Here is a 10,777-nt window from a genome sequence, read left to right on the forward strand (position 1 = left end):
AATTCCTGGCGGCCCCAGTATTGGTCCGTATGTTTTCACTACTCAAAGAATTCTAGGATCCTTAAATCACTAACAAAATTAGAAATACCACTACATCTTTAATGAACATCTCATAAGTAACATGAAGAGGCCATTATATTTCATATGCCAAAATATGTGTGTACATGAATATAACATAACCCTTGTAGAATCTATTGAGATCTTGTATCAAGATGAAGTCTGTAAACAAACCCTAGATTATAAACATGTGCCCTTTTGCTACAGTCGTTGTCATGAATATGGTCACTTCTTCTAGGATTATCCACTCCTTCAAGAGAAGCCTTAGAAATATATCTGACCAATAAATCTAAAGGGATTTCGAAGAGATGCAACCAGAAGGACAAATCAACCTCTAAAAAATATGTTTGTTAAACAAAAGGGGTAGTATCTTTAATTCACAAAAAATTCTCAATTATTAATGATCAAGAAGAAGAACTAGGGATTCTATAAAATATTATAATCCTAGATCCTAGATAAGAGAGCATACAACTAAAGGTAACATCACAGAAAAGGAAAACCCCAAAAGATAACCATGAAACTTCAACCTAGGATGATGAAATTTTGCTCGATGCTTAAGTTTTTGAACTGAAAGAGGAAACATATCTTCTAGAAAAGGATTAATAGAATTTGTTAAACTATATTAAAGAGTGAAAGCCAATGATCCCAGTACAATTCTATAACATCAAAAACTCTAATATCAATAAATCTAGCTTAGGATAAAAGATCATATTCAGGAATCAATGAAATAAATCGGGTCAACCAACAAGGGATTAGTGGTCCAAATTTTCTATATAAATAACAACCATCATAGAATAAAGAAGTTCAAGTACAGTTGGTGAAGGACCAATAAAGCTTCAATCAAAATGGTGGGAGATCATTTACTTAACACAGGACATGTCACATTTCTATCATAGTTGTTTTCCTCCTCTAAACACTCTTCTCAATGAAAATAATTTCATCGAATATTAGTGGTCTCAATAGCAAAGGAAATCAAATATTTCTTAAGGAGATAATCAAGAATGAATTTCTGGAAATTGTTATAATATAGAAGACAAAGATATCTAGTGATAAACTAGATAAATAACCCCCTTATGTTGGAAAGGATGTGATCAATAACATGACGTTGTTGGAAGCACTTATGGCCCAAGAAACTTATGGAATCCCCTAGAAGTATAATTTACAGACTAGATTACCATGCCTCACATCATGTTAGGGATATTTAAATATATAGGAGCCAAGGATATTGGATATCTTAATATAGTCTATGGCCCCTACATATTGGTAGAAAAAAATAGTTTTTTTAAGAATATAATAACCATTAGAGCCATTCACCAAGAGGAGCTCTGGATATGGGGTGGAGACTTCAATCTAATAAAATCCCTCAAGATGAAAAAAGGTGGTATCTGAAGATTGGATATAGAATATCAATAGTTTAAGGACCTATTCCATTAACTCTAAGTGATGGATTTGAATACCATAAATGGTACATTCACTTTCAATAAAAGTCATGAAGGTAGGGATCAAATTTCCTATGGAATAGATACATGCATTGTCTTAGGATCACTCTTTCAAAAATACATTTGAGTGGAAGCATGATCTAGGTGGCTCCAAACACAGGAAGAAGTGCCAGAGGAGTCAGAAAGGGTCAAAACTCAAAGTGTTTGGGTTGTGTTTGAACTAGGTTCATGTTGAAGATCTCGTCGTCGTGATCACGGTGGTGTGAACGGTTCATCAAACCGAGCACGTATGCGAAAGATAGAGCTCTTCAAAGTTTGACATGACAAGGGAAAAAGTAAGGCCCACAGTGTGCCACATGGCATCCCAGTGAACATATAGGACCCACTAAGTTTATGTGGCGACTTATGGCCACTAAAACATCAACACATGGCACACTAGCATTTGTTCTTAACCTGCACAAAAGACAAAAAAAATATTTAAAATATCATAAAAGAAACCAAAAAAATCATTTTTTAATATGGAAAATCGTTATTAATAACCCTATCATTTAATATATAGTTATTAATATAACTATATAAAAACAAAAATAAATAAATCAATATAGTTATTAATATAACTATATAAAAACAAAAATAAATAAATCAAAAGAGCCCATAATTAAAAATAAAAAATATCATATTAAATATGGAAAAGGGTTAGTGCATTAAAGTTCAACGAATTGTTTAAGAAAAGAAATGGTCGTTGAATTTTTAAAGATATGGTTATGCCATATGACACCACTGCATGTACCACGGCCACCATGTCATACCAAACGGTACCATCGTACCAACAATCAAACGGCTCCCAAAAAAACATGTAATGCGCTAGCTAACATATGGTTACGGGAGTTATGGGGTGCCGCCCAATGCGAACTCGACCCCCCTTCAAAATAATATGTTGCAGTGTTATAAAACGAGAAAAGTTAACCATGGAGGAGGTGGGTTTTGATTCCCTGATTTCTTCTACTCAATTCATAAATCTTAACCAATATGTCAAACAACTTTTTTAGCTTATTTTGCTAAAACATAACTTTCATTTCAATAGTGTGCCTAGGCAGCATGGAGGAACCAGGGGTGGGCATGGAAATTGAGGCGAATTTTTAATTCATTTTTAAGTAGGTGGAACCATGACTGAGTGAAATTTCTAAGAGGGTGAAATTTTTGCAGTGTCCAAATTGGACAAATTTTATGTCAATCTTACACCTTTCGACGATACTAACCCAATGGCGCAGTTAGTTTCCTGATCTGAACAACAGATTTGCAGAGGACCCAAAGGAGGGTATCTTTAAGGAATCTAGGAGGAATCTAAAAGATTCCTTCAACCCTAGATTTTCACTTTGTCAGAATTCAAAAATTTGACAGTCGATTTTGCATTATTTGATGCCACAAATCTGTTGGTGTGTTCAGATTTTCCATTTTCTCATTTCATTTCTTGGCCACTTTTCTAGGTGGAGTGCAGGTGTCAGCATTCATGTGAGAGCAGTCATTTCCATGCGATTCGATGCCATGAGATCGATGGTACGAACAGCTTCAGCAGCTTGACATCATCTTCAGATAGCCCTTGGTTGTGAGGTATATGCAGTGTGTTCTTGTACTTCTTTTGCTATGCATTGTGCTGCATAGATCCCTGTTTGATGTTTGATGTGTGATCTTGTTTCTTACTTGTTTTCATGATTCCTACTTGATGTGACGCGGAATCATCTATGTGATGTACTTGTTGTCATGATTCGTCGTGTTTTATGTGAGATCCCTTTGTCGTTATGTTGATGGGATACTCATGTGTCATAATGTATGATTGCACTGAAATCCCTTTTATGCCATGTTGGCGAGATGTTCATCATCATCATGCATGGGTTTATGTCATACTGATAGGAGTCCTTTTTGACTGAGAGTTCCTGTAGCGGAACATCTCTTGGAGTCACTCCTGCATGAGGGCATTTTCTTTGTATGATAGCGACATCACCTCTTATGTTCATCATCACTATTGACAACACTTAATGCAGTGGCCTACACCATCTTGACAGCGGGGCCCAGACATGTAATCTCTTCTGGACGAACTTCGTTATCAACATCTTGTTATTTTATGTTGTTGATGATTGTCATGTTCCTCTTCTTTACAGCATGCAGATGTATTCATTAATGTTCTTTTAAAAATGCAATCTAACACATCACGAAAGTAAAAGGTCTTATAAGGGTCCTTTGTCACACCCACCTGGATCAAGTGGTATTAGAGCGATCTTTACATGGAGGTGAATTGAAGCGTGAATGATGGAACGTGTAGCGACAGAGGATGAAAAAGCAATGTACGAGACCATGCTCAAAATTTCCAGAAGGGTGGAAATAATGTATGAAACTTTATAGAAAGAGACAGAGGAAGAGGAGCGATTGCGGCTTCAGTTGCAAGCCACAGAAGAGGCCATGGAAGAACTAAAGCAAAACAAACATAATCTTCAAATAGAGAACATTGAATTGAAGATGCATCTACATGAAGAGAAAGAGGAAAAACAAAGTTTGCTACGACAGCTGCAAGCAAAGGATGAGGCCTTGGAAAAGCTACAACGTGACCCATGTAAGGTAAAATGTAGTTCTCTAAATTCATGTATGTGTCCTGATGATGATTTCGTTGTTCAAAATCATACCACAGGAATTAACTCCAAACTGTTGAAGAGAATGGGGTATGAAGGAAAAGGCTTGGGCATTAATGGCCAAGGCTTGTCAACCCCATCAAAGTAGAAGAATTACCCTGTCAGGCAGGACTTGGATATGTCAAAAATGAAGTTCGGGAATGTGCCAAGACAACTAGTGAACTGACAATAGATGATGAGAATTCCTCATTAGTTCTTTCCAAATTGATAGAGGCGGTAAAAGATGTTTATTTCCTTTCATTTTCGTCTTCACATAGTATGATTTCTATTGGATATTTGGAGATCCCAATTACAGGTACAAACATGAGGCTCCTTAACAAGACGAAGCACAAGAAGGAAGATGAACTTGGTATTAATAACCAAGGCATAAATCAAACATTGGAGGTTATGCAGAGACCTTAATTTGCAGGCTCGAGATACACCAAAGGGGAATGCTCGAAGGTGTCAGATTCTTCTGAGACACCGTTGAAATCGTCGAGAAAAGAGAATGATGGGAACACATCCCCATCATCCCATGGCAGTGCCCATTGCAGGGAAAGAGTTGAGGCAAGCTCTCGTTGCCATACTTACACCAAAGACAACAAGGAAAGGTATAACCACTCTCGATGTTCGAATGTTCATTTCAATTATAATCATGTCGCTAATGATGAACGTAAAACATGGAATTGAAAAACATGTACCTTTTGTGGATTACATAATCATACATTTTCTAAGTGTTGGAAAAGAATGGCAGAACACAAAAGGATGAGGCGTGAAAGACCCTCTTGACAGCATGTAAAGAAACAGGTTAAGCAAATCTGGAGGAAGAAGATGTATTGCAATCATTGGAACAGAAATGGCCATCAAAGAGCCACTTGTTGGAGGCTCCATCCAGAGCAGCGCCTTAAAGACAAAGTGTCGATGCATGAACCAGGTGAAGCAGTTATTCGGCAAGCAAAACCGCCACAAGGAGGTGACCCATTCACATTGATAAGTGAAAAATGGATTTTAGATATGTTAGCATTTCATGGTCGTGCTTTTGTAAATCATTTGTTGCATTTTAAAATGTAAAAGTGATGATGTGTTTTCCATCACTTGTTCAACAACAATGATGTCTGGTCTTATTTTGAGTAGCATGATAAACTGTGGAAGTGATGTTGTGTTTCCATCACTTGTCAAAGCAAATAGTGTTTGGCCTTATACTTGCAAATCATGTGTTGCAATGATGATGTGTTTTCCATCACTTGTTGAAGCAACAATGATATGTTGGCCTTGTTTTCGTAGTTGGGGTGTTGTTTCCATTTTAGTGCAAACTTGACCGTCGAGTATGTGTTATAAACTCGTGGCAAGTATGGGATGCTTGGGTCATTAGTTGGTCATGTAATTCAAGCATGTAATTTGCAAAATAATGTACTATAGGTTGCAGAGGTTGCAGGTGTTGGCTCATCGCTTAAGGCTCCGAAGAAAAAAGGTGAAGGAGATGGAAGCGAGACCTTTTTAGGACGCTTGTGATGCAGGAAAGGTACAGAGAAGTTGTAGATTATTTTTTATGCTTTTGGAGACCAAAAGCTCCTCAGTGGGGAGGACTAATCCAGGTAGCTCCAAACATAGGAAGAAGTCCCAGAGGACTCAGAAAGGGTTAAAACTCAAAGTGTTTGGGTTGTGTTTGAACTAGGTTCATGTTGAAGATCTCGTCATCATGATCATGGTGGTGCGAATGGTTTTTCAAACCGAGCTCGTATGCGAAAGATATAATTCTTCAAAGTTTGACATGACAAGGGAAAAAACAAGGCCCACAGTGTGCCACATGGCATCCCAGTCAGCAGGTGAGACGCACTAAGTTTATGTGGCGACTTAATAGCCACTAAAACATCAACACAGGACACGCTAGCATTTGTTCTTAACCTGCAAAAAAGACAAAAAAAATAATAATTAAAATATCATAAAAAAGACAAAAATCATTTTTTAATATGGAAAATGGTTATTAATAACCATATAACGAAAATCATTTAATATATAGTTATTAATATAACTATATAAAAAACAAAAATAAATAAATCAAAAGAGCCCATTAAAAAAACAAAATCATATTATGGAAAAGGGTTAGTGCATTAAAGTTCAACGAATTGTTTAAGAAAAGAAATGGTCATTGAATTTTTAAAGATATGGTTATGCCATATGACACCATCGCATGTACCAATGGCCACCATGTCACACCAAACGGTATCATCGTACCAAGAACCAAATGGTTAAACAAAAAACATTTAATGCGCGAGGCAATATATGGTTACGGGAGTTATAGGGCGGGTTGCCCAATGCGAACCCGACCCCCCTCCAAAATAATATGTTGCAGTTTTATAAAACGAGAACAGTTAAACATGGAGGAAGCGGGCTTTGACCACTTAACCTCCTCTATTAAATTCAGAAATCTTAACCAATGTGACAAACAGCATCTTTAGGTTACCTATTCTCCAAATTTGTATAAACCTTCATTTCACCAATGTGCCTAGGCAGCATGGAGGACCTAGGAGTGGGCACAAAAATTGAGGCAAATTTTTAATGCAGGGGGACCATGACTGAGTGAAATTTCCAAGAAGGTGAAATTTTTGCAGTGTCCAAATTGGACAAATTTTCTATCGATGTTACACCTCTTGGCAACACAAACCTGATAGCGTAGTCAATTTCTTGATTTGAGCAACAGATTTGAAGAGGAACTAGAGGAGGGAAACTTTAAGGAATCTAGGGGGAATCTAAAAGATTCCTTAAGCCCCATATTTTCACTTTGTCAGAATTTAGAAATTTGACAGTCTATTTTGCACTATTCGACGCCACAAATCTAATGATGTGTTCAGATTTTCCATTTTCTCATTTCATTTCTCGGCCACTTTTCTAAGTGGAGTGCAGGTGCCAGCATTCATGTGTGAGCAGTCATTTCCATGCGATTCGATACCGTGAGATTGATGGTCCGGACAACTTCAGCAGCTTGACATCCTTTTCTTCAGATGGCCCCTGGATGTGAGGTATATGCAGTGTGTTCTTGTACTTCTTTTGCTATGCATGTACTGCATAGATCCCTGTTTGATGTTTGATGTGGGATCTTGTTTCTTACTTGTTTTCATGATTCTTGCTTGATATGACACGAAATCATCTATGTGATGTACTTGTTGTCATGATTCATCATGTTTTATGTGAGATCCTTTGTTGTTATGTTGATGGGATACTCATGTGTCGCCATGTATGATTGCACTGAAATCCCTTTTATGCCATGTTGGCGGATGTTCATCATCATCATGCATGGATTTATGTCATACTGATAGGAGTCCTTTTTTACTAAGAGTTCCTATAGCGGAACATCTCTTGGAGCCACTCCTGTGTGAGGGCATTTTCCTTGTATGATAGCGACATCACCTCTTATGTACATCATCACTATTGACAACACTTAATGTAGCGGCCTACACCATCTTGACATCGGGGCCCGAAGACGTAGTCCCTCCTGGACGAACTCTGTTATCAACGTCTTGTTATTTTATGTTGCTGATGATTGTCATGTTCCTCTTCTTTACAACATGCATATGTATTCATTAATGTTCTTTTAAAAATGCAATCTAACACATCACGAAATTAAAAGGTCTTGGAAGGGTCCTTTGTCACACTCGGGCTTGGATCAAAGCATCAATTTTACCAAGTACTTGTTTAGATCACTGGCTCATATGCTTCAAACTAGACCTTAAAGCCACCCCGCATAACATCCCATTCTAATTCAAAAGCTTCTAGTTGTAAGAGCCATCCTTCTCAACTAAGGTTGAATAATGGTGGTTGGAAATTGATAGAAATGGGAGGAATATGATGCACAATTTCCAGTTGAAATAATTTAAATGAATTTAAAGCCAATATCAAAGAATGGAATAACTCTAATTTTAGTAATATATTCATAGAGGAGCAAGCTCTAGAATCCCAAATGAAAAAAAATCAATAGAAAATAATCACGGAGGGATGTACAAAATATTTGGATAAGGAAGAAGTACAACTACTTAACAAAATAAAGGGATGTCGTAAGAAAGAAGAAATACTATGGAAGAAAAATTCCATAATAATATGGCTACGATAAGGGGAAAGAACACCAAACCTTCCATAAGGTAATGATCAAGCATAACACAACAATAGAATCTTCTCTTTAACAAGTACGAATGGGGGCTAACTTGTCATCCATGCAAATTTGGAGTGGAAATTGGTAGCATATTATCACTCTCTTCTTTCAAATCCATACCCTAATCATCGAGATGCAATTCAAAAGATAACTTCAAATATATTTACCCTTATACAACTATCCCAAAATTATGTCCTGACGAGGGAATTCTCATTTACAAAAGTGAGGAAGCCATAATATCTATGCCAAAGAATAAGGCTCTCTAGCTAGATGGATTTACAACATACTTCTTTCAAGAATGTTGGCCTTTTTAAGCCCATAAATTCATTCACTTGTTGAAGAATCTCGATGCTCCAATTGAATATGGCTAGGACTTAATTCTACCTTCCTCACTCTGATCCCAAAATTTGATAAATTCAATTCATCTAATGGCCTCCATCTTATCACCCCTAGCAAAGTCATCTACAAAATCATAAATACAATCATAGATAACCCTCTTAAACCCCTTTTGAGCTCCATTATATCTCTCAAACAAACAATATTTGTGGAAGGCTGATAGATCCTAGACAATATCATAGTAGCCCATGAAACAATACACTCTCTAAATAAAAACCAAGAAGGAAGGGGTGATGATTAAGCTTGATCTATCAAAGGCGTATGATAGATTGATTTAGTATTACCTACTTCAAGTACTTTGGGCTTTTGGATTCTATGAACAATGGATTGCATTTATTAGATCCTTAATCTCCACCCCCTTTTTTGATACTCTAAATGCTTGTCTATATCCATTATCAATCCCTCGAGGGGGATTCTATAGGGAGATCCTCTATCCCCGTTTCTACTCATTCAAGTAGTAGAGGGGCTTAGGGAATCTCTTAAAGCAACTATGAACCAAGGAGATCCCAAAGGGTTGCACTCATATAGGGAAGATCTTCCAATAACACATCAATAATTTTTCGATGACATCATGTTGTTTGGTGTACCACTTGCTAAAGAAGCCAATATTTTGAAATAAATCATCAATAATTTAATGGAAGCATCAAGTACATCCATTAATCTTGAAAAAACACAAATATTTTTCTTTAATACTAACATGAATGTTCCATCACTTGGTTTCCTAATGGGATTCCAAATTAGTTCTCTACTAGAGAAATATCTCGATTCCCCATCAGCTCGTAGCAGAGCACCCTGCAACATATCTCAAAAAATCTAGATAGCTAGGTTTTCCTATCGTCAAGCCTAGCTGTATGGTTAGTGCTACTGAAATCATTTTTGAAATCTCTTCCTTTATACCTTCTCTCCATAACAAAAACCCCTAATTCCATCCTTAGATTGATAAAAAATATCTATAGAAATTTTCTATGGGGTGGATCCACTGGGGAAAGAAAATGGTCATTATTCACATGGGAGAAACTTTTCATTCTAAAAATAGTGGGTGGTTTGGGTCTCCCAGACAAGAAATATGGTGGAGATGGATTCAAGGTGGACAAGAACTATGGAAAAAACTATGGAACCAAAAGTAAAATCCATAGTCTTTTTAATTGAATAAATTACACACTCCAGGTTCCTCCCGAAGATATTCAATTTGGAATATAGAAAAAAAAATAAGAACCTCATACAGGAGCATTTATTCTAGGGAATTAGAGATGGATAGGAGGGTCTATTTTGGGGTGATGCATGCAAACAACTTCCAAATCTCAAATCCCAACAAGAATTCATGGGGATTTCTAACTTCACTCTTGTTCAAAATTGTCATATTGTCTTAGATTTTTAGAAATTGTCCACTAATCCCTCAGAATAGAGAAACTATAAATCAAGGGAAAATTAACCAACCATACCATCTTTAGACCATTAGACCAATCTTAATAAATAATTTAGAAGAAAAAAAATCCCCATAATAAGCAACTTGATAAGCTTCGTTAGAGATACCAAACGAAAGGAATGTTTATGATCAAGGATGTCTACTCATTGATGGTTGGGAAGAAATCTCTCTTGAAAATCTCTATTTGGCACAAAATTTGGCTGTGGTGGCACTCACCAAAAGTCTTACAGTTCCTTTGGTTGGTAGCCAAATTTCTACCACACTCATGGGATAGAATGAGAAGAAATGGATTTTCTAATGCTCCCTCCCACCACCTTGTACTACCTCGAGCTATGGGAGGTGTTACTCATTGCTCTAACTGAACCCCCAAGGTCTATTATGAGAATGGGTTAGAAAAAACCCTCACTTTTTCTAGTATGCATAATTAGCTTCTAATATCATTGTTATGCTCAACTTGTTGATATATTTCTTCCAATACCGATGTTTCCTTGATTTGATCCATGAATCATAAATTGCAATCCTTTAAGGTTTAGACCTATTAAAATATTCCATGTTAACATGTTAATCATGTGGCCTCCACAAAACTTTGATAGGTCATCTTAGTGCCCATGTCATTAGACCATGTCATGTCACTACAGGTTATCACTAC

This window comes from Pinus tabuliformis, chromosome 2_2 (assembly GCF_031772625.1).
Source record: "Pinus tabuliformis cultivar Carrire ecotype Pingquan chromosome 2_2, CPIR1, whole genome shotgun sequence".
Classification (NCBI taxonomy): Eukaryota; Viridiplantae; Streptophyta; class Pinopsida; order Pinales; family Pinaceae; genus Pinus; species Pinus tabuliformis.